General features: G+C 44.0%; 1 pseudogene; it reads right to left on the reverse strand.

Annotated features, from left to right (window-relative positions):
- Positions 1–499: 499 nt before the first annotated feature.
- On the reverse strand, positions 500–18,052 carry LOC130110584 (uncharacterized; annotated as a pseudogene).
- Positions 18,053–26,329: the final 8,277 nt, after the last annotated feature.

Genomic DNA, 26,329 nt, shown 5'->3' on the forward strand with positions numbered 1-26,329 from the left:
AGTCCCAACAATGGTCAGGTTCTTCTCTAGGAGCTTCTCAGCCAGAGGGACACCGGTGAAGAAGTTGTCCATTGTGATGTTGCGACCTATGAGAAGGGGAAAAAAGATTGTAAATTTACTCGACATAGAATTCTCTAAATTCTAACACCATAATCTGTTGCATTGTATTGCATTGCATTTTATTATATGCTACTGTTTTGCTTATAGAGAAATCAAATAAAAAAATAAAATACACATTATGAAGGATTGAAAAAATTATAGAGGTATTGTGCTAAAACGTATACATTAATTTCTCTATTGTACCTGTCTGTCTGATTCCACTGCACTATTGTTGGACGACATTATCTCCAAGGTTCCTCTGAACCTCCTCTCCTGGCTGTCTGCCTGTATAGACAATTCCATCTATTGCATAAGGTACCCTTGCATCGCACATCCAAAATATTTTTATCCCATATTTCACAGGCTTGCTGGGCATGTATTGCAGGTACTTGCATCTGCCTCAGAATGGCACAAGCTGCTCATCTATGGTGACACAGTCACTGGAGATGAACCGTCTTCTGCATTTGTCCAGGAAACAGTCCCACACGTACCTAAATGCCGCCATGTGGTCTGTTTCCAGTTGCAGAGCTCTGGTCCTCTTGTCGTCAAACCGTATGAAACAGTGGATATCCTCATATCTCCTGAGCCCCATGGTGGCCTTGTAAATTAGATTTTGCAGCGGATCCACAAACAGCTCCCACAAGGCCACATCCCAGCTCTTCTTCCCACCTGCAAGGAGGGTCAAACCAATGAAGGCCATGAATTTTTCTTTATCAATGCTTCTCCACTCTTTCCTTTTTGCTGTGGCTGCACTTCGTCCCACTAAGTTGGTGCATTTTAGAACCTCCTCAATGATGTTGTCACTCATGAACATATCCCGGGCAACTTTCGGTGAAACAGCTGTTGATCCAGGTATCGGTCCTGGGCAGCACCTCTGAATGTTATGGCTTCTTGTTCTGCCATGAGTGAGGGGATTCTCATTCCAACAAGATCTGTTTTTACTCAATCTATTGGACTGGGTCTGAGTTTCCTCTTCAGAGGACTCATCAGATGAGTCTTCTATATCATCAGAGGAGTCTTCTTCATGTAGGAGAGCTTGATTCCCAGACACACCCAAAACTCCAGCTTCATGTAGGAGAGCTTGATTCCCAGACACACCCACAACTCCAACAAACAAATTTCACAGTTCCTCACAACTCAAACAAACAAATTTCACAGTTCCTCACCAAATGCTATACATGTGGGTTGTTTCTGACCCATGTGTGTAAACTTGATGTAGAAATACAAAAGCTGTGCTTGTTCATAAAGAACGGAAAAATAAAAATGATGATGTGCGCTAAACAAAAAATAAGATATTTACTGAATACTTCAAATAGTAAATGATAAAATACATGTATTTCAAAGATATATCATAGAAACACTCAGCCATACATGAAATAAAATAGAACATTTATATGGGTCATTTTTGACCCATGTTGTGCATTAGAAGGGTAGTGATACAAAAAGTAAGAAAGGAAAAAATAAAAGAAGGCTGTATGATGATCAAAAACAAGTTGATTGAGGAATACCTGGAATACTGAATGATGAAATTCATTTATGGCAAAGATATAGAACATAAATGCACAACATGGGTCACTTTTGACCCATGTTGTGCATCAACGGGTTATTAAGCCCCCACCTCGGTTCGGGAATGGTCGTTCCCTCTTCATGTAGATGGCATGTTTCACTCCCTGTTTAAACCAGCATAAGGGCGGATGTGAAAAATGACAGGTTATCCTTCCTAGATTGTGAAATTGCAAGTGGTGACAGGGGACATTTGATTGTTGATGTTTACTGTAAACCAACATCTACTGATCAGTACTTAAGGTTTGACTCATCATCCACTGGAGCACAAACTAGGAGTCATCTGGGTGCTGTACCACCAAACTGACAATGTCCCTACCGACACAGTAGCCGGGGAAGGGGAGAAATCCCATATTAAACAGGCCCTGGTTAAGTGTGGTTATCCTAACTGGGCATTTGTCAAAATTAGGATGATGCCCAAACAGTGCACCAGCTGATTGAAGGGAGGACAGGGAAAAGATCTTCTTAAGCGTAAACGAGTGGTGATTCTGTATGTGGCGGAAGTGTCAGAACAGTTGAGACACATATTTTCCAAACACCGCATCTCAGTTGCTTTCAAACCCCCAAACACACTGCGCCAGAAATGGTCCACCCCAAGGATCGGGTCCCCCAGCACAAACAAAGCAATATAGTGTACACTGTTAAGTGCCGGGAGGATTGTTGTGACTTGTATATCTGGGAAATAAACAGATGCTGGCCAAGAGGATGGGACAACACAGAGGCGCTAATGCATCAGGCCAGGACTCTGCAGTCTACACCCATCTACAGACCAGTGGCCACTGTTTCAAGGATTGATAGGGAGGAATGCTGGTTTGGGGAGTCAAAGAGGCCATCTTTGTGAAGAGTGAACGACCATCCCTGAAGCGGGGGGGGGGGGGGGCTAAGAATACATCTGTCACCATCTTACAATGATGTGATTGCAACTATTCCCTGACCACTGAAACTCTAGTTAATTATCATGGCCACCGTATTGTGCATAAAGGTAAGGATACTGCAGTCAGTTGAGACTGAAGAGGTCCTTTAGATGAGTTATGAAACGTTTCTCCCAATAAACATCGTGTCGAGATGAACTGGTTCAGCTTTCTGGTATGCATTTTACAGGGTTACAGCCAAGGACAAAACAGCCCATTTTCATAAACCGCCACTGAAATGGAGAACAGCACTGAATCATTTCTGTACTGTCAGAATCTTTTTTTTTTCTGTCAGATTCCTGAATACGCCCACTATCTATTGATGATCTCACTCAAAAGTGATTGAGGATGAACCCGGCTGAATGTCTGAATATCCAACATCAACCTGTGTACGCCACGGTTTTTTGGACCCTGGTATCCCAAACGTTGGTTACACAACGTGCTTTAAACAAACTATGCATAGCAAGCATTCATGGACATCATATTGACATCTCAGACGTGCTGTGCATCACACTAGTTCGTTCACCGGAAGCATGCAACCTGGTCGGCTGTGTGACCCAGGGCGTTTTTGTTTTATTTACTGCATAACGTTATGGTTCATCCGCCAGTGGTTACAGCTAGATTGACCTACCTGCTATTGACAGCAGGCTTCGGTGTTTCAGCTCGGACATCTTTCAGTGAAAGCATTGCCACCTCCAGCATGTCCACCTCCTGTCTGACTTTCTGTCTATATGGAGGGATCCGATGACGACTTTATAGTTCAGTGTCTTTATTTCAACGGCGACGGTTACAATCACACAGCAGCCAGCTCCGCGGTAGCGACTCGTCTGCGTGCTAAACATAGCCTGACGATTATGTGGTTCCCCTGCGCCCTCATGCATCAGATGGACCAATCAGCTTGCAGCTAAATTAACAGCCAATAGGAGTGCATGTATCGCATCAACCTTATAGCCAAACGGGCTATTATATTCTAGAGCAGTGGTTCTCAACCTTTTTGGGGTCCTGGACCCCCTGTGTATTTTTGCTGAGGACCCCTCCACCTGATCTTGGGGGAGGGGGGTTGCAATTTGATAGAAACAGTAGAAACTGCATTTTAAATTGCATTATAGCATTTATTCACTCTTTGGGGCAAAAATAAGAGCTTTCAGTTGTAACTTAGATATAGTTAACAAAACATAATTCTTATGCAGTAAATTTCAGATATATGTAACAACAGAATTTCTATGCAGTAACTTTTAACAATGCAAACGGGAGCGAGATCTCTTATTAAAATACAATAAATTACACTTGTGAAACAGATGTAATTAGAGAAAAAAGTCCTGTTACCCTTTATAGTTTAGGTAGATAAAGGTCTCAGTCACATTTGAGTAAAATAATCCTATTTCTATAAATGTCATAGGATCTTTTTTGAAAGATATTTTATTTTCACGGACCCCTTGCAATTACACCACGGACCACTAGGGGTCCGCGCACCCTCGGTTGAGAAACACTGTTCTAGAGAATATTACACCTCCCAGCATAGTTATTTCCCCCCCTTTTTCTCCCCAATTGTATCAGGCCAATTACCCTACTCTTCCACGCCGTCCCGGTCGCTGCTCCACCCCCTCTGCCGATCCGGGAGGGCTGCAGACTAACGCGTCTCCAGTGATACATGTGGACTCGCCAGCCGCTTCTTTTCTCCTGACAGTGAGGAGTTTCGCCAGGGAGACGTAGCGCATTGGAGGATCACGCTATTCCCCCCAGTTCCCCCTCCCCTCCGAACAGGCGCCCCGACTGACCAGAGAAGGCGCTACTAGTGCAGCTACCAGGACACACACCCACATCCGGCTTCCCACCCGCAGACACGGCGCCCGAGTCCGACCAAGCCGGAGGTAACACGGGGATTCGAACCGGCGATCCCCGTGTCGGTAGGCAATGGAATAGACTCCCACGTAAGCCGGACGCCCCACCTCCCAACATAGTATTGTAACGTGCATGGATAGTGTAATATATTCGCTATATTATCTGGATGTATCCTATACTGCTAATATATCCATAACAGTGATTTGAGCCGAAGACCAATTCCCAACGTCTTGTCCTCTTTATTGTAGCTCTCCGACTGTCGCAGCAGTCAAACATCCGGGGTATATGAGAGCCTAGCTTAACCACCACTAGGCAGCGCTGTTGGTCTACTACACTCCTCCCCCTTAAACTATGAAGTTCCCCTAATAAAATATTATCACTCTAAAACATGCTGATATGGCAAATTACTTTCAGCATCTTTTACTTGGTCATTACTGGTTACACAACCCACTTCGACCCACATTTGCCCATTTACATATCAGTCTCAGGAACTCTTTTTCACTTTTTTTTTTTTGAACAGGAGTTGAACAATTTAGTCTCTCAGGAACTCTTTTATTCAGGAACTCGGCTGATCTTACAAAGACAGTCGTTTTGGAGGTGCCCTCTCTCTCTGAGGGTATCGGCGCTCAACCACCTCAGGGGAAGTGGATGCTCGGTGAGGAGGCGACACGGCCTTGCCCACCGAACCTCGTAAGGGTGTTGCAAGCTTCTCCGGAGCCTGCATCCTTGGAACGGGTGTATCTTCAGGTGAGTACGGGCTAGCACCTATGGCTCCAGGTGTGCCTTTCCCCCCCCAAATCCGCAACTGCAGAGTAGGTGTTGCTGATACCCATCTGGTAATCCTGAAACTGAAATGCCTCAGGAGGACTGGAGGGTCGGTCGAACAGTAGATGGTCAATGTGGACTGAACGTCGGTTCACTCCATTCCACACCAGGTAGGTGACTGGTCCGAGTCTCTTTTCCACTGTCCCTTTCGTCCACCTCTCCTTTCCTCCACGAAAGTTTCGGATCAGTACTGAGTCCCCCTCTGACAGATGTCTCAGCTTCGAGGCGGGTTGGTCATGATAGTCCTTCTGCTTTTGTTGTTTGTCCCCCACCACTCGAGCGAGGTCTGGCTTCAGCAGGCTGAACCTGGTCCTAGGCTGACGTTTGAGGAACAGTTCTGCTGGTGTGCAACCTGTAACGCTGTGTGGTGTGGTCCTGTATGACAACAGGAAGTTGGCGAGCCTGTGTTTCACTGTAATAGTGACGTTTTGTTTCTTCTCATTGAGCAGCTGTTTCAGAAGTGAAGCTTTCACCGTCTGGACTGCTCTCTCTGCGGCACCATTAGAAGCCGGATGGTAAGCTGGCACCAAGGTCTGCTTAATGCCGTTGCTTTTCAGGAATGTTTTGTACTCCAGCGAGGTGAATTGTGGACCGTTGTCCGAGACGATCTCCTCAGGAAGACCGTAGGACAAAAAGATGCTCCGCAGCACTTCGATCGTTTTGGCAACGGTAGTTGTTGCCATGGGGATCACCTCAAGCCATTTTGAATGACTGTCTACTAACACTGGGAAATGTTGCTGATCCTTCTCTGCAAAGTCAATATGTAGCCTCTGCCACACTCTCGTAGGCCACTGCCAGCAGTGTAGTGGTGCTACTGCTGGTAGTTTCCTCACACTCTGACAAGCATCACATTGCTGCACTGCACGTTCGATATCACTGTCCAACTGAGGCCACCATAAATAGCCCCTCGCCAAACTTTTCATCCTGCATCCTCCGGGGTGCCCTTGGTGTAGGTCGTACAGTAGTCGTTCTTTGTGTGCTGGTGGGATGATAATTCGAATTCCCCACAGAATGCATCCTTGTTCCACAGACAGTTCATTCCTTCGGTTGAAGTACGGTTTCAGTGTGTCATCGTTGATGTAACTCGGCCATCCAGACCGGGTCAGTTCCAGTACCTTGCATAGGACTGGGTCCTTGAGAGTGCTCTGTGCAATCTCTGTAGCCTGCACGGGTAGCTCATCTACTAATGAGAAATAAAAAATGCTGTTCTCCTCCGCTGTTTTGTCCTTTTCTTTCCCCGGCAGTCTAGATAACGCATCCGCATTTGCATTGTCCACTGACGTTCTGTACTCTATACTGTAGTCATAAGCCATAAGCCTCAGTGCCCATCTCTGCATACGCAAAGCGGCTAGTGTAGGGATTTCTGACTTGGGTCCTAAGATGGCAAGGAGGGGTTTGTGGTCAGTTATTAAACTGAATTTGCGGCCATAGAGATATTTATGAAATTTGGTCACGCCAAATATTATGGCCAACGCCTCCTTCTCTATCTGACTATATTTACTCTCTGCCTCTGTCAACGTACGTGACGCAAAGGCGATTGGTTTCTCGCCCCCATTTTCCATTATGTGTGACATTACCGCACCTATCCCATAAGGGGATGCGTCACAAGCTAATCTCAGTGGTTTCTGCGTGTCGTAGTGTACTACTACTGAGCTTTTCACTAACTGTTCTTTGGCAGCCTTGAATGCTGCTGCACACTCTGGTGTCCATTTCCATTCGACTTCCTTCTTCAGGAGTTGGTGTAGTGGCTGCAATACGGTCGACAGATCTTTCATGAAACGGCCATAATAGTTTAACAGTCCTAGGAATGACCGTAGCTCTGTGACGTTTGTGGGCTGGGGTGCATTTACGATGGCGGCAACCTTTGTCTCAGTGGGGTGAAGTCCCTCTTTATCTATAAGATGCCCCAGGTACTCTACTTTCTCCTGCATGAAGTCACATTTTGCTCTTTTCACTCTTACCCCGTAGCTCTCCAGTCGGCTCAAAACCTCATCTAGGTTCCTCAGGTGCTCCTCTCTTGTTCTGCCTGTGACTAGTATGTCATCGAGGAAGCAGGTCACATGCTCTAAGCCTTGTAGTATCTGGTCCATCACATTCTGGAACATAGAAGGTGCACTCGACACTCCATATGAAAGTCTGTGATAAACATACAGTCCTTTGTGGGTATTTATTGTTAAATACTTCTCTGAGTCCTTCTCTAACTCAAGCTGTTGGTAGGCATGTGAGAGATCTAATTTGCTAAAGAGAGTGCGCCCGGCCAGTGTGGCGAAGAGATCCTCAGCGTTCGGTAGTGGATAGGTCTCCTCTTCCACACTCTGATTAACCGTGACTTTATAGTCTCCACAGATACGAATTGACTTGTCTGATTTGGGTACAACTACTATCGGGGCAGCCCACTGACTATGGTCTATCTTTGAGATAATACCAGCTTTTTCCAGCCTATCTAGCTCTTTTTCAACTGTGTCTTTTAGTGCGTATGGCACTGGTCTTGCCTTTCTGAAGACAGGTTTTGTATCTGGCTTCACTTTGATATTTGCCTTAAATTCACGAATAGTGCCAGGCTCCTCAGCAAATACTGCTTTATGTCTCTGTAACACTGCCTCTACATCTGTGTTATCACTGCCCCCTGCTGGTGTAACTGAGAATATGCTTGCCCAGTCTAGTTTAAAATTGGCCAGCCAGTTACGGCCAAAGAGGGCTGATCTGTCACCTTTCACAATCACAAGAGGTAAATCTCCACTCTGGTTGTCATATTTCGCATTGACAGTCACTTGGCCCATCAAGGGAATGTTCTCACCGGAAAAGGTTGACAGACGCACTTTACTTTCTTTCAGTGGCAGGTGTGAGAGATGTTCCTTGTACACTATCTCAGATACCAGGGTTACGGCAGCTCCTGTGTCAAGCTGCATGTCTACAGGGTTTCCTTCTAACTTAATACTGACCGTAATGTCCTTTTTTCCATTACCAACTGTATTCGTGGAGTACACTGTATTCATCGGATACGCACCAAACAGTTCATCATCATTTCCATCTCCTCTCTCACTTGGACTGTGGTCTTCAGCCACATACTGTGTATGTCCCTGTCTATTTTTAGTTTTACACATTCTTGCTATGTGCCCTACCTTGGAACACTTGTGGCATGTCTCGGTTTTATACCTACATACTTGAGCTGCATGGTTGTTACCTCCACATCGGTAACAGGGTTGGTGCGTTTCTGTTCTCTGTGGTCTAGAGTTGTCACTGGTAGGTTGCTTGCTTTTCCACTCGCTGGTGGACGACTTGCTTCTCCACACACCCTTGCTTGTTCTCTTCTTGTCTATCTTATTCACAGTTGCAGCTCCGCTTGGTTTGCTGGCAAACTCCAGCGTGTTCTTTGACGCCATTTCCATAGATAAGGCCAGCTCACATGCTTTTGCAAAAGTCAGATTGTGTTCTGCGAGCAACTTTCTCTGAATAGCCTCCACCTTTAAACCACTAATAAATCGGTCTCTCAGTGCTTCATTTAAATGCTGACCGAATTCACAATGTGTGGACAAGTGCTTTAAAGCAACCACATAATCACTCACTGACTCATTTTCTAGTTGGTTTCTTTTCTGAAATCTAAAACGTTCAGCTATGATTAGTGGCTTGGGTTTATAATGGGATGCTAGTTTCCCGCTCAGTACTGCATACGTGAGGCTACTCGGTTTTTCTGGTATGCAGAGATTCTTTAGTAGGCCATAGGCTTCTGCGCCTATCACAGACAGGAAAACATTGGCCTTCTTACCGTCCTCCACTTCATTAACGAGCATCCATTGCTCCAATCTTTCAAGGTACGACTCGAAGTCCTCTTTACCTTCCTTGTATTCAGCAATATTGCCGATGAAATGCGCCATGCTTGTGCTTGGCTTGGCTAGCTAGTCTTTTCTTGCTAGCTGGCTGGAAGCTAGCTTGTAGCGTCACGTTGCTTCGTCCGCTTTTATTAACTACCGGGATTACCTTCTCACATTAAAGGAATCCCATCCTCGTCGCCACTGTAATATATTCGCTATATTATCTGGATGTATCCTATACTGCTAATATATCCATAACAGTGATTTGAGCCGAAGACCAATTCCCAACGTCTTGTCCTCTTTATTGTAGCTCTCCGACTGTCGCAGCAGTCAAACATCCGGGGTATATGAGAGCCTAGCTTAACCACCACTAGGCAGCGCTGTTGGTCTACTGCAGATAAGTAGACACGTTGGTCCTTGATTAACGGGTCGGACCCTTTAGTCGACTGGTTAACGTTGTCGCTTGCGGAGTGGGAGACACGGGTTCGCGTCCCGGTTGTGGCGATGGTCTCCCAGCTTTCCCCCCGAATTCGCTGCAGTATGCTGAATGTGTTGATGCGTGATTACGCAACGTATGGTCCCGACCAGCCTCCTGACAGCAGATGGACTCCGATCGGTTGGGTAACAGCCAGCAGGTAGTGCTGCTGACCAGCTCTTCACCCCAAAGCACCGGTTCCACAACTTCCAGTCTCCAACTTTGTCTCTCTCTCTTTCTGCTGAACTCGATCAAGCCAACAACCCTGTGACGTCACAGGTTATAGTACTGCAAGATGGTGGCGAAAAGTTAGAACGGTTCTTTTTTCCTCCCCTTTATGTGTTTAGGTTTGTCATGTTTGTTATATGATTGTTGATTAGAGCGGGAATACATTTAGACAATAGTGTTGACTTGATTGACTGTTTCGTGTCCAGTTTAAATATTCACCAAGTTTTTTTACATAATGTAGAGCCGAAGGAACGGAGAAGACCGTAGGTTCACACTTTAGCCGTGTAGGCAACTTTCTTTAATCCACGGTAAATCAGAGAGCAACCAAACCACAGCTCGACTGAGCGGAGGTGGCAAGAATAATCAGAAAACTGGCTGGACAACCATAACTTAACCCTGCGTTAACCTGCCAGGGCAACCATGACTTAACCCTTAGTTCCTGGGTTGAATTCTGTCCCCAATACGTGTCCACCACATGAGCCCCCCCAGAATTCGCCCTAGTAATCGAAGTCAGGCAGGCGCGGGGGGACAACAGGCCGTCCGCGGCGGCTCCGGATAACAGGGGCCGGAGTGTCTCTGGGAGGCATTGACGCGGGCCTGTGGAGGTCGGCCTGAGGAGCAGAAGAGGCAGCTCGGGCCTCCACGGGGGGAGGAGGCGGAGCCGGGGGACGACCGCGACGAGGAGGTTGGGCTAACTCCAACGGCTGCGTCAAGTCCAGGTGTGCGGGTTTAACTCGGTCCACTGAAACATGCTCGGCCGTGCCCCCAAAATCCACCACCAGGTGCTTAGTTCCCCGTTCCAGGACGCGGAAGGGGCCGTCATAAGGGGGTTGCAGAAACAGCTCCATAAATAGGAAACATGGCTTTTCTTGACCCAGTAGGTTTAACATCCTGCTCATTAGCTCCGATGGTTTGCCATCTCCCAAGCCCTGAATTGCGAAGAGGCGACGTGCTCTCTCCGTTGTTGACAGTTCAAAAGTTTCAAGGAGGAGATGTTTAAGTGCGGCGTATTTACCATCGGCCGGTGGGTTGGTTATGAAACCGCTTATCCTGGAAGCCGTAGCGCACCCCAGCGCTGCCAATACGTAGTAGTACCTGGTCTCGTCTGCTGTTATGTCTCTGAGCGCGAACTGTGCCTCAGCCTGCGCGAACCATGTAGCCGCGGAAGACTCCCAAAACTCCGGCAGTTTAATTGCAACGGCGTTCGTAGCCATAATGTGTGTGGTTTCAGAAAACTTATCCGAAAACCGACGTCGGGGTCACCAGTGTAGAGCCGAAGGAACGGAGAAGACCGTAGGTTCACACTTTAGCCGTGTAGGCAACTTTCTTTAATCCACGGTAAATCAGAGAGCAACCAAACCACAGCTCGACTGAGCGGAGGTGGCAAGAATAATCAGAAAACTGGCTGGACAACCATAACTTAACCCTGCGTTAACCTGCCAGGGCAACCATGACTTAACCCTTAGTTCCTGGGTTGAATTCTGTCCCCAATACGTGTCCACCACAATAACACAGATTTGAACTCTTAGTTCTATCCATTCATCCATTGTCCAAACCGCTTACCCTTCCTTATTCAGGGTCGCAGGGATGCTGGAGCCCATCCCAGCAGCCATTGGGCGGCAGACGGGGAGACACAAACAAGTTCGCTGTACAAAAGTTAAAGCTGAGTTTAGAAAACAGATAAATTTGATTTATCCAGTCGTGACGACAACCGCTATTTCTTCAGAGTGCATTCTGACCTTTAAAAACTGATAGAGAAAAAGTAGAGAACTGGGATGGACAGCAATAGGGAATTTTACTAAATCTTGTCAAGTGAACACACACACACACACACACACACACACACACACACACACACACACACACACACACACACACACACACACACACACAGTTATGGGATCAGTAATCTCACTGAAGAGCTGTTTCTTAGCAACAGTCCAGAATTCTCAGCAGCGCGAGAGCAGCAGCTTCCCTACCTCAAGTGTCTGTCACAATGATACCAATTAGAGGTAGTCATAGCGATACCATTTACTGTCTGTTACAGTAATACTAGTGCAGTGTCTGTCATAATGATCCCAATTAGTGTCCTATACTTCATTAATTATCATGCAGGGTTCACTGCCATTTCACACCAGCGCTGTGTGCGAAAACACAAAAAGGTCAAGCGGTACAGACAACAACAGAGGAAGACAGACTCGGCCTCACTTTAAATGTCACCTATAAATACACAGGGGATTTGTCTTGGTGGCACTGGTGCATCCCTCCATATACTGTATGACAAGGAGAGCTAATAACTTGATTCTTAATTGATTCCTACCGGGGATATTCTCTCTTTGCACGACTGTCTACACAAGGAGGTCAGAGCAGAAGGTTAGCTGCAGAACGACTCTCCCCGGAGGTGCTCTGGGGGAGGGATTCAGACCTCCTGTTTTAGGTGCATGTGCAGAACCATGCGGCGTTTCTCTTAAGAAAGTCTGGTTGGTTCTTGATGCCTTTACATGATATACAGGGGTTAACAGGATTTCTTTCATTGCCATGGTGTTGCTTCAGCCACCGACTTCTGCTCTCCGTTATGCTACCATTAATTGGCAACTAATTATAACTGGCATTAGTTAGAGAGTGAATGTCATCATCGGTCCAAAGACACATTTTAATTATGCAGTTGTGTTGAATTATCAAATTATTTCTAGCCTACAATGTTGTATTTGTGATGTTACTTACCAGCGACGGCATATGATGAGTCCACCACGAATGAGATATCACTCCGTGGTCCCTCAAAGGCCAAAATCTTTCCCAGATGGTACCCACAACCATGCAGGCCGGTGCAATGGAAATCAATCACCATGGCATTACTCTATAGCGGTGAAATTGTATAAGTGCTTGGGCATCTGGGTAGTGTGGCGGTCTAATCTGTTGCCTACCAAGATGGGGATCGCCGGTTCGAATCCCTGTATCACATCCGGCTTGGTCGGGGATCCCTAAAGACAAAATTGGCCATGTCTGCGGGTCGGAAGCCGGATGTGGGTATGTGTCCTGGTCGCTGCACTAGCGCCTCCTCTGGTCGGTTGGGGTACCTCTTCAGGGGGAGGGGGGAAATGGAGGGAATAGCGTGATCCTCCCATGTACTATGTCCCCCTGGAGAAACTCCTCACTGTCAGGTGAAAAGAAGTGGCTGGCGACTCCACATGTTTTGAAGGAGGCATGTGGTAGTATACAGCCCTCCTAGGATTGGCAGAAGGGGTGGAGCAGCGACCAGGACGGCTTGGAAAATAGGGTAACTGGCCAGGTACAATTGGGGAGAAAAAGGGGGAAAACTCCAAAAAAGAAAGAAGAAAGAAATCGTATGAGTGCCATGCTCGAGAAGATTTCAGGAAGGTGGACGATTGCTGACATCATGTGGAGGGATTGAACAGCTGTGACTTTGTCTACTGTACCATGCATAGTTTATACAGATACCCCACTGATTAGATAGCAGACAAAATTAAATCAAGCATCCTTGCTTTTTTTTGGCCACACAGTGTTTTCACATGTAATAAACAGACAGGATTAGCCCAAACTGTCATTGTGTCACTCTCTGTTACATCGACACATAATTACAGCCATCTTTGAACTACCCTTGGCCTTTATTTTGGACAAAGCATGACACACAGAAAGTTTATGGTCATTTCAGTTCCCCTACAGGGAAATTTAAGAAGATTAGTTTTTGAACGTAATGAAATCTGCAAAAGACTGATCTGGTACCGTTTTCAGGGTTGTACAATCACCCAAATCCCCTAAACATGAATAACACCCAGAGCAGGAATTGTTGGTTTGTAGCAAAACAAGAGTATTCAAAAGTCTTCATTTCAGATTGAATTGTATTTGTTGCCTGGAAACCTTATCCTGTTGCATATTATATAAAGTATTAGACACTACTGTGGCTTATTTTGTTTTAAATGGCATAAATCCTTAACAAATGGGGGCAACATCCACTTTTATAATGATCTTTTATAATTATAATCTGATGCTTTCATTACACTGTCAGCAAGCGTATAGTTTATTGTAAAATACCTATAATATGGCATGATAGTAATGGCCGGGGGGGGGTGCTTGAAAATAATATTTTTTTCTGTCTTTTAACAGCAATCTCAGAGCATGACAGTGACATATCTACTATTATCCAATCAAAGCCCGGCGGAGCGGTGGGGGCGGCGGGAGGAATGATGAGAGAGATGTGAAGAGGGAAACTACATAATAAGGAGGTGGGGAAGAAAGAGGGAAGACAAGGCAGAGCGATAATTCTGATGCAACTGTTTTTATGGAAGTAGGGAACACATAGGGAGAGGATATGTGGACCAAATGATTTGTTTACAGTGAATAACAAAGCGATCCCCGCTGCTGCACGTTGTTAAGCAGCCCCTTAAACAACGTGGTTTGCGAACTACAGTGTGTGTGGGTGGGGGCGGGTTATATATGGATGACAGGGGAAAGTGGAGATACAGAAAGAAAAAAAAATGTCCCATAGTACATGGAAGAGAAAAGGAAGATAAACACTGGCAGACATTTCAGTAACAGCTTCAGTTTCTTGCAGTGTTTAGCCAACTGGATTTTCGGGGGCAGCACGGTGGTCCAGCGGTTACCGCTGTTGCCTCACAGCAAGAAGGTCCTGGGTCCTTCCTGTGTGGAGTTTGCATGTTCTCCCCGTGTCTGCATGGGTTTTCTCTGGGTGCTCCGGTTTCCTCCCTCCATCAAAAAGACATGCATGTTAGGGTTAGCATTCCTGTCTGTGCCCCTGAGCAAGGCAATGGAAAGGTGAGCTGGAGTTGGTCCCCGGGTGCTGCAGCTGCCCACTGCTCCTATACAATAGGATGGTTAAACGCAGAGAAATTTTTTTGTTGTAATGTGTACAATGCCAAAATAAATAAACAAATAAAGTGACTTCCTTGGTATCTGTCTCTGAATAGCAAAATGTGCACACGTCTTCCTAATTGTGTCATTCTGTCACACTGGTTAAGTCTCAAAATAACTTCAGCATTTTTGGGTGGAAGTTTTCCAAATGCTGCGTGAGTTTCCTTATGGCACACTTATGGATGCCGGCCTCGCTGTACTCATCCCAGGAATAATGAAAACTTACCCTGGATAAAAACTTCAGAAACAAGTCAGAGCTCGGTATCGGAGGTTAACTTTGCTATCCTTGCTGTTGTAGATGGTTAAAAATATTTTCTACACCTAACAACACCAACAGGCCCAGAGCTGAGGAACGTAGTATGTTGATGGTGAATAACTACTCTTTTCTTTATTTTTCGGGATTTTCCCTCGTTTTTCTCCCCAATTGTGCTTGGCCAATTACCCCACTTTTCTGAGCCATCCCGGTCGCTGCGCCACCCTCTCTGCTGATCCGTGGAGGGCTGCAGACTACCACATGCCTCCTCCAATACATGTGGAGTCGCCAGCCGCTTCTTTTCACCTGACAGTGAGGAGTTTTGCCAGGTGGACGTAGCACGTGGGAGGATCACGCTATTCCCCCCAATTCCCCCTCCCCCCCAAACTGGCACCCTGACTGACCAGAACAGGCACTACTGCAGTGACCAGGACACATATCCACATCCGGCCTCCCACCAGCAGACACGGGCAATTCTGTCTGTAGGGTCACCCGACCAAGCCAGAGGTAAAACGGGAATTTGAACCAGCGAGCCCCGTGTTGGTAGGCAACGGAATAGACTGCTACGCTACCCAGATGCCCATTATGCAGACTAACTTCTGACAGTAGAATGTGGAGGGGGATTGATTTTTTTTTTAGAAGGTAAAAAACAATAGATGTTGACCTACACTGGCCAGTGTTAATCTACAGTAATTATCATGTCCATAACCCTCACAACAGACTTGGAAGTTTAGCATTTGATGTCTGCCAAAGAAGCAGAAAGAAGCTCTCCGAGACTCTTCATAATCACTGGCAGTAAATGCTTAGTTTCGCAGCAGTGACAAAGGAACATTTTCACCAGAGAATCCTTCACAAACTGTTTAAAACCTTCAGCATGCTGAACTCACAGTAGCCAATTTAATTAGCTAGTTCATAATAATTCAATACCAAAAAGTAATAAAGCGTTACACAAGAAAGACATTAAGTCCACTGGAGTTTAAGAACTACACTATAGCCATTCATTGAAGCGTGAAGACATTTTTAATTGTCCTGTTGTGTCCCTAAAAAAAAACCAAAAAAACATTCACTCATTATCCCACGTTCAGAAGTCACATCGGGATTCAACAGACATATTAAAAAGACACAAACTAGTTAATACTCTGACTCTAATAATGATAATAGATTAACCTTGGTAAGTTGTCAAATTCACATTCACATTTCTTTATTGGCATGATGTAACACTGTGCAAATGGACAAAGTTGTCGACTGAAAGAAAAAAGAAAAAGAAAAATCATCATGTCTTGATGCATGCTCAATAATCCAGGTAAAGTAATCACAGAAAGTTCGTCTGGACACAACATTTATTGAGAGAAATATTTCATCACTCATCTAAGTGGACACCTGCAGTCTGTACTGACAATATAGTGGCACAATAACTGAAACCAACAATCAGTTTCATATGCAAATTGCCATGACTATTAACTAGTGTTTCAATGGCCATGTGTACTATTCACAGAGGATTGGGGAACAGTTGCAGTCACAGCATTGTAAGATGGCAACAGATGTGCTCTTAGGCCCCAAACTTGGTTCAGGTATGGTCATTCCCTCTTCACATAGATGGACTCCTCGATTAAACCAGGGATGTGCACATCCTCATCCTTGAAAGCGTGGCCACTGGCCTGAAGATGGGTGTAGACTGTGGAGTCCTGGCCTGAAGTGTTAGTCCTTCTGTGTTGTGCCATCCTCTTGGCCAGCATCTGTTTCGTTTCCCCGATGTACAAGTCACAACAATCCTCCTGCCACTTAACAGCATACACTATATCGCTCTGTTTGTGCTGGGGTCCTGATCCTTGGGGTGGACCAATTTCTGGCACAGCATGTTTTGGAGTTTGAAAGAAACTGAAACATGGCGTTTGGATAATGTGCGTCTCAACTGTTTCGACACTCCCGCCACATACAGAATCACCACCAGTTTACGTTTAGGCAGCTGTTGTCCTTCTCCTCTCTTCGATCGGCTGGTGCACTGTTTGGGCGTCTTCCTGGCTTTGACAAACACCCAGTTAGCATAACCACACTTAACCAGGGCCTGTTTAATGTGGGATTTCTCCCCTTCCCCAGCCGCTGTGTTGGTGGGGACGTTGTCAGTTCAGTGGTATCGTGATGATTCCAAGTTTGTGCTCCAGTGGATGATGAGAGTCAAACCTTACGTACTGATCAGTATGTGCTGTTTTATGGTAAACATCAACAATCAAATGTCCCCATCACCAATTCCAATTTCACAGTCTCAGAAGTCTAAACTGTAATTTTTTTCATCCTCCTTGGGGAACTAGATGTGGTTTTCCATTGAGTTCATGTGGTCAGTGAAATGTGGTACATCCTGAGATTTAAATTAAACCCAGATGTCGTTCACAAATCTGAAACAATGGCTAGGTGGTGTCCCTGGATAGACATCAGAGCCCTCTTTTCCACTTCCTCCACATACAAGTTGGAAACTATAAGGTGTAACTGGGGAACCCATAGCACACCCATGCTTCTGCCTATAGTACTGCCCCCTGTATGTGAAGTATGTGGACTGAAGACACAGCTTCAGGGGTAGACACACTTGGTCAGTGTTAACGGTGGTCCTACTGTTAAGGATGATGTCGTCCTGTAATTTATATGGACCACCTCCACTGCTTCATCAACAGGAAAACACATAAAGAGAGACTTAACATCATAAGAGACTACTGTTTTATCCCCCTCCATAATGATGTTCCTCACCTTATCCACAAAATCCATAGTGTTCTGAATGTGACATTAATTACTGCCTACCAATGGGTTAAGAATAGATGCTAGAAAGTTAGAGACGCCATGGGTTACTGAGTTAATCATACTAACAATAGGTCCTGTATATGTATCTTAGGTAACCCATACAGTCTAGGTGTTGCTTCGCCTGGGTATAATCTATGGTACAGAATTCTGTCAGTAACATTGTCCTGTTCTAACAGCGGCAGACAATATATCACCTTTTCTTGTAACCACTTCCTGGATCTCGTTTCAGGGGCTCCTACGTGTTCATGTCGCTAAGTAACATAACACATTCCTCATGATAGTCTGTCTGGTTTAATACAATAGCGATTCTGGCTTTGTCTGCCGGAAGAATGATGATGTTGTTGTCCAAGGACAACAGCATCATTATCAATGGTGTCTGTGAATGTTCTCATTCATCCAGGTCATGGTTATCCAAAGGAGTTGGATGAGACTCAGCTGATGAGACTCAGAATTTATCCTCTTGGAGTCATTGTCAGAGCTATTGATATCGTCAATACATCGGTACACAAAAGAGCCACTCATATCTATGGCTCTGTTAGCGATGGGCGTTGCTAAACATCGGATCACAAAGAGCCACGCATATCAATAGCTCTGACAACGACTCCTAGAGGATAAATGCTGAGTCTCATCACCAGCCAGTCAGACTAGCTTGGTCTAGTCAGAAAGGCATGAACTGAGGAAGCCTCTTGGATGAGAGGCGAAACGTCTTCACCGATATATACCAAGTCCAGTTGCACTTGATTCAACTCCTTTGGATATCATCATCAATGCTCTCACGGCTCTCAATAAGGTTACTGAGAGCTGCGAGAGCATTCCTCCCATCTCTGCTGATGCAGGCAGGTTGAAAGTTTTGTCCACAGTTGCTCCACTTCGAGTTCTGTGATGTTGTTACAGATCGCCGATTCCATGGCTGTGATCAGTTCTACTTGCAGGACTTGCTTCAGCGTGACAGCAACATTCAGCCCCTCAGCAAGGATGTCTTTCTTCACCTGGGCGGGTTGTCTGTTGTATATATTCTTCGCCTTCTTGTCCACATCATTGGCATGTGCATGGCGTCTGTCTGTCTGCCGATGTCTCTGGCATGTCTCTGGCATTTCCTGCCTGGTTTTCGGCTTTTCATGTTGTACTAGATGAGCTTTCACTGTGAACTCAATCACATGTTGGAAAGTGGCCTCATCTAGACGTGATTTAAGTCTCTGTTGGCTCTGCTCCTTTTTGGCTTTCAAAGCATCGACAGTAAAATTAATTTGTCTCACCCGTTTGTTCAACAGCTGACTCTGTGCCTTCTGGAGGATCTGGTTAGCTCGGTGGTCCTTGACCAAAGAGTTCATATGCAGGGTTTTAGGTGTAATCCCATTCTGTCTGCACCTGAGGCTGAATCTCAGGTGGTTTCTGTAGTCTGCCATTTTATGCATCATTCACTTGTACTCGCATGCAAGTTTAAGGCAATCATTGCTAAAATGAGTCAAAATGCCTTGATGCATGCTCAATAATAGTACACATGGCCATTGTTACTCTAGTTAATGGTCATGTCAATTTGCCTAAGAAACCGATCGATGGTTTCAGTTGTTATGCCACTGTATTGTGTATAAGAGTGGGGATACCTGCAGTCAGTTGAGACTGAAGAGGACACTTCGATGAGTGATGAAACGTTTCTGTCTCAATAAACACTACCGGATCAACTGACTGAACTTTCTGTGACCAGTATGTCTTATATCGTGGAAACCACCTCAAGGTAGTGATCAACCACAGTTGCCTGGCAGAATCATTGATATACTAATATTATTAAAACAACCCAGTTATTGCATTACAACGGTCCAATTTAAGTAGTCATTTTGGGTCTTTTATGCATTGGTAACTTACATACATTGCATACATTGGCTCATACATTAAAGCTTAGTAGTAGTAGCACAGGCTTACTTTCATTTTTAGGCTTCAGCTTACTGTTATTAAATTGTATTTCAGCAACACTAACTGATATTACTGAAAACTATAGTCCATTTTTTAAGTATTTGAAGCAGTTGTTATGTTGTTACACTACAGAGGGCTAATGTCTTTTGATAAATTCAGTAAAATATAGCCTGGCTATATTTATAGAGATCATATATCTATTGTGGTCTAGATGGGTCCATTCCCAGATCATGAAGCCTGGATGGATGTAATCACTATAAGCAGTTTCTACTGTAACTACAGTTTTATGACCATAAGCAGAGACCTTTAAGCCTCCTTTGGCTTCATTCATTGCTCATCCTGACTGGGTGATGCATGCATTGAGTCTTGCAGATGTGTCTCGCTAGCATAGGGAGGGGAAGGCAATGGTGCCTTAAAGGGGGTAGTTTTTAGGAAATCTAAATTTTGGATTTAGTAGAAGTTTTTTGGAGGAAATCTGACTTATGATCTGCATATTTGACTTGGCAAAGATTTTACACTGGATGGCCTTGCTGACGTAACTTTCCCATTTATCCGGGCTTGGGACCGGCACTAAGAATGCACTGGCTTGTGCATCCTCAGTGGCTGGGTTAACGGTTGTGAGACCAGCTATGTTATATGGTTTGGAGACAGTGGTACTGACGAAAAGACAGGAGGTGGAACTGGAGGTGGCAGAGTTGAAGATATTGAGATTTTCACTGGGAGTGACAAAAAAGGACATGATTAGGAACGAGTATAGTAGACAGACAGCTCAGGTTGGACGGTTTGGAGACAAAGCAAGAGAGTCAAGACTGGGGTGGCTTGGTCATGTGTGGAGGTGAGATGCTGGGTATATTGGGAGAAGGATGCTGAATATGGAGCTGCCAGGGAAGAGGAAAAGAGGAAGGCCAAAGAGGAGGTTTATGGCTGTGGTGAGGGAGGACATGCAGGTGGCTGGTGCGACAGAGGAAGATGCAGAGGACAGGAAGAGATAGAAATTGATGATCTGCTGTGGCGACCCCTAACAGGAGCAGCCGAAAGCAGTAGTGGTATTTATTTATTTTTTATTTATTTCTGATTTTCCCTTTTTCTCCCAATTTAGTGGCCAATCGATCCCTATGTTAGTTCAGACACCCACCCTCATACTGCATGCATTCACCAACTGCATCTCTCCAGCCGGCAGTCTCGAAGGAGACGCCTCGCCACTTTCGTGACAAGGCGAATCCAGGCCGAACCACTGCTTTTTCCGACACACACAGAGACGCATACGTGTGACGAACACAAACCGACTCTGCTCCCCTCCCGAAGACAGCCTTGCCAATTACCGCTGCTTTGTTGAGTCCGGCCATACTTGGATCTGACGAGAGTAGTGGTAATTTTTAAAGGACACTAGTAATGAACAAACAAGGTAAAGGGCTTCAGAGAGTAACCCTGAGCTTTCAGTGGTAAAACTGGAGAGCCCTCATAGCTTTCCTTGTGCAGAATGTTTTGCCACGACTAAGGACACTTTTTTACATAATCCAGAGGCCAAAACCTTGCGTTGTTCTTGCAATGATTCTCTCTGAAGTTTATTTGTGGAGATACAAGTTTTTACATCATACCTAAGCACAGTATGCTGTGTTGCTATTAAGGCCACTGAGGCAAATTTGTAATTTGTGATATTGGGCTATACAAATAAAATTGATTTGATTTGATCATATAAATAAATGAAAAAGAGGTGAAAACATTCATTGTTTTGACTTGTGGCACCACATAGTATCTTGCACATGGGAAAGGAGTCAAACACCAGGAATAGAAACATAATGAGTTTGTTTTGAGCCCAACTAAAACAGGATCAAAGTAATTTTCTATGGTAGTGGGGAGCCTGGCCTTAATAGCCTGAGCTTATCCTCACGAATGGTGTTTTTTTGTGTTTGCGTAGGCGTGCATAGTGACTAAGTCTGGATGCTTTGCATTCGGGGACCGTAATCCTATAGAAGCAGAATTGATTCTGCCTTCGAGTAAAGTGGCGTTACGAACAACGGGCTGATGCATTTTTTGTCAGGAGATAAATGAGACATCAGAGACTCCGCTGATGCAGGGCTTAACTTTTACAGCTGTGCGCTCGTCTCTGGTTACCATGGATCTTTGTGGTCCGTGGCTTTTTTAGTTGGATGCAACCAAGAAGATGCCAGGGAAATCCTACAGGACAGCTGAGCGTTATTTGGGGTTAATCACAGTCATTTAAATGGATGGCAGGTTTATACTTCCTAATATTAACATGAGTTTGAATGTAATTACTTAATTCTGACCACAGCCACATCCCCGATTATAAAACGGTGTGCACACTTATGCAACCATGTTATCATAAGTTTTGTATTTTCCTCTTTTGTTCCCTGATTTTTTTTTCTGATTGTTTTTCGCTTTATTTGTATAGCTTGCAATTTAAAAAAAAACAAAAACAAAAGAACAAGTGGATAAAGTTCTGACATGATTAATCTTGAATTATTTATTTATTATTTTTTTTAACAATAAAAAAAATTCTTCCATTTTAACAGGACTGGGTAGACTTTTTAGAGCCACTGTATGGATTAGATACCCACATCCGGCTTCCCACACGTAGGGATGCCCGACCAAGCCGGAGATAACACGGGATTCGAACCGGAATAGACTGCTACGCCACCTGGACACACTATGTCACTTTTTTTTTTCTTCTCCAGGAACATTCTTTAGGATAATGTTCTCATAAAGAAACAATTCAAGTCTTTCTTATGGGCAGCACAGTGGCGTAGTGGTTAGCACGTGTTCCTCCCACAGTCCAAAGACATGTAGGTCAGGTGAATCGGCCATACCAAATTGCCCCTAGGTATGTGTGTGTGTGTGTGTGTGTGTGTGTGTGTGTGTGTGTGTGTGTGTGTGTGTGTGTGTGTGTGTGTGTGTGTGTGTGTGTGTGTGTGTGTGTGTGTGGTGTGTGTGTGGGCCCTGTGTGATGGCCTGGCAGCCTGTCCAGGGTGTCTCCCTGCCTGCCGCCCAATGTTGCTGGGATAGGCTTCAGCATCCCCGTGACCCTGAGAGCAGGATAAGCGGTTCAGATAATGGATGGATGGATGGATGGATGGATTAGAAGAATATAATAGAATACACCTTATTAGTCATTTTGTACATACATACAATGAATGTGTTCTCTGCATTTAACCATCCTATTGTATAGGGGCAGTGGGCAGCTGCAGCACCTGGGGACCAACTCTGGTTCTTCTTTCCATTGCCTTGCTCAGGGGCACAGGCAGGACTGTTAACCCTAACATGCATGTCTTTTTAATGGTGGGGGGAAACGGGAACACCTGGAGAAAAGCCATGCAGATATGGGTAGAACGTGTAAACTGCACACAGCAAGAACCTGGGACGGCCCGGGGTTCGAATCCAGAACCTTCTTGCTGTGAGGCAACAGTGTTTACCACTTGGTCACAACCACAATGGACCATCCTCCATCTTACTAACATGTGGATCTGTCAAAGCAAGCGTTTAAAAAAGGATCGTGTGAGTGCTATGTGTTTGGTAGACTCGACTAAAACATGATGGACAGATATGAATTTATCCCTTGTTTAAATGTTACTGAAGTGGGTTTATGCATTAAATTTTACAACTCTACTCATGGACAGCAACACAGTGTGCAAGACTCAAGTTTATCTACAAACAAGTATTAACTAATTAAATAGAGATTTTCAGAAGGCAGCTGCAGTTTCAAATTTTTTTTGATGTGATTAATATATACTAAAGCCTTTTTATTTGTCATTGTATCCTTACTATGAATTTGTTCTCTGCATTTAACCCATCCTATTGTATAGGAGCAGTGGGCAGCTGCAGCACCTGGGGACCAACTCCAGTTCTTTCCATTGCCTTGCTCAGGGGCACAGACATAATTATTAACCCTAACATGCATGTCTTTTTGATGGTGGGGGGGGGGGGGGGGAAGAGCACCCTGAGGAAGCCCACACAGTCAGGGGGAGAACATGCAAATATACATAAAATACATATTTAAGGCACATCAAGAAAATGTTAACGATCTATTTAGGATCTAATAAATATGAAAACAGGTCAACAGACTGGAGGGGAGTTAACAGCAATGTCATAAATTTTAATAAGATGGTATTGGGAGAGAGTGAGTTGGCCTTTTCGCCAGTTGAGCACCGGGGGAGGGGTGGGTAGGCCAAAAAAAAAGAAAAAGATATTTAATTCGTTTCTGACAATAGGTAGATATTTAATTTGTTTTTGACAACCAGTCTTATTTTGACTCTCATTGTTAGCTTGGAAGTTGAGGAAGAAAGAACAATATTTACCTGCACATACTATGCTTCACCTGCAGTTTACAAGTTTCGAGACGATTAGCAAAAATCTATTTAGAGCTTTATTTGAAAGTATTTTGTATTCCAAAAGCCAGACTCCCAGAAATTGATTTGGTTCTGGAGTGTTCAATGGCATGAACTGTTGCAGATTCATTCTAGCAGGCAGACAGAAGGATGCCTTGCTGAACAGTGGCCTAGCAGGTCAGTCAAACTGCATTAAAGAGTACAATTTACATTTACATGTTCTCATTTAGTTTGCACATTTGACCAAATGACTCACAAGACAGTCAGCGAACAGTGGATAAATTTGTGTCACTAACAGGCAACATGGAGACCAAATAAGTAAGCATGTGCCTCAAGGCTCCGTGCTTGGCCCACTCCTTTTTACACAATATACCAAAACAGAAGCATATACAGTAATGTGAACAGGATATATTTTCAGACCTTTGGTAACACAACTACAGTCAGTTTCCACAGTGGGCAGTAGCAATGGGATAGTTACTAGTTTTACTATATGTGACAGTAAAAAATACACAATGGTAAGTAATCTGTTTCAAATATAAAATATCACAATAATAACCATTTTTGATTTTAATTTATAAAAAGTAATGGTTTTTTGCAGTCAAAAGTCAACTGCCCAACATCAATAAAAGTCACCAACACAGCCACAAATCTCAGCCACAAATCTCTCTACCAAATATGCAGCAGCGCGAGCATAGAATGTTATGTGTGCTTGGCTGCAGTAACTGCGCTCCTGAGATTTTTCACCCCTATAAGAGGAAAAAGTTGGAAGTATGGCTGTATATTGGTTTTATTAAAAGTTGCTGAAGTGAAATAGATTGACGATGAACATCCTTTGTGCAGAACACACAGAAAGCTGCAGCAAAGAAGGGTGTTACATCACAATCAGATTATATGACCCTATTGGATATGGCAGTTAGACAGGGTTAAATGGTTATTTTTAGACATGCGTTTGGTGTGGTTATGATTAGCATCTGGGGGGCAGACAAAATGGTGCGTTATAAAGGAAGGGTCACAATCTATTGCTGATTTTGATGTAATGGGCAACAGTTCAATCTCTGCGTAACCACCACCCCCTGCTTTGTAGCCAATGCAAGGTAAATTAACTTTTACTTCAATGCATTTGGACTTTGAAAAACATGTTGTGGTTTGTATGTCTAGCTTGTCAATATGTAAAGTGAAGGTTTCAGTACTGCACGCTCTAGCAAACACATCAAATGCTCGAGTATTGTCATACTTTATGCGTTTCTTTCCTGTGTGTCTACATTTCAAAGGTGCTCCAACTGGAGAAAATACTATCAAATTCACAATGTTCTTCTAGTTTTATGGCAGATGGCGCACAATAAAATGGTGCATTACTGCCATTAACTGGTAAGGAGTGTAGATCAGAATTTATCACGGATCTGTATTTATCTAAATTGTGTATGCAAAAAGTGACAGTTTCAATATAAAACATGGTGTAATGATTTCAGTGTGTATTCACAGTACTTTTTAAAATATGTTCTTCATGCGTAAATGATTAGATGATAATAAACTGATAATTATGGTCAGCATAATGTGATATTAAATATCAATACCATCCCATCCGTAGTGGACACTCAGACATTATAGACCAGATTGACCAAATAATATCACAATTATAACATAAATATATAAACAATATAATGGTATCTACCCAGTGACAACAGAACATATTTTAGGACCCTTGCAGCCAAAGTCACAGCCGAGCTTTTAGCACTGGCCTAAAAGAGGAATTTGTCAAACTTGTTGATAACGGCAGTTGAGACTAACAAGGCTGTTAATAGTTACGATGACAAAGCAGTCATTGCACATAAATACCATCAAAAAGTTTAATTCAGATAAAAAAAATGCCACAAGTTTATTATAATACAAAGGTTAAATGACACACAATATAAAGTTGCTAATACAGCTACATTAAATAAACTTTTGTAGTGGTTGGTAAGTTATCTATCTACCATTGGGACATAATACAACATACTGACAGAGACAGAAGAAGGTTTACTTGCCAAGTCTTCAAGGCACAAGGGAGCATCAGATTAAACAGTGTTGAGGTTCCAGTGAATTAAAGGGTAAACGGACTACATTTATACAGGAAGTCCCCGGATTACGAACAGGTTCCATTTTTGAGTCTGTTCGTAAATCAAATGTGTTTTTAAGTTGGAACAGTTACATACAGTTCACATCTAACGTCAATTAGTCAAAATTTTGTCTTAGTATATAGTATATACTTTACCTATGAAAATCATAAATATAATTATGCACTAATAATACATTTAACTGCAGTACATTATTTATAATTGAGAGAGATAATGTCTGTATAGGTATTAAAGAAACATTTCTTAAAGTGTTTAGATAGAAAAGAAAAGATA

The sequence above is a fragment of the Lampris incognitus genome, chromosome 1 (assembly GCF_029633865.1).
Source record: "Lampris incognitus isolate fLamInc1 chromosome 1, fLamInc1.hap2, whole genome shotgun sequence".
Classification (NCBI taxonomy): Eukaryota; Metazoa; Chordata; class Actinopteri; order Lampriformes; family Lampridae; genus Lampris; species Lampris incognitus.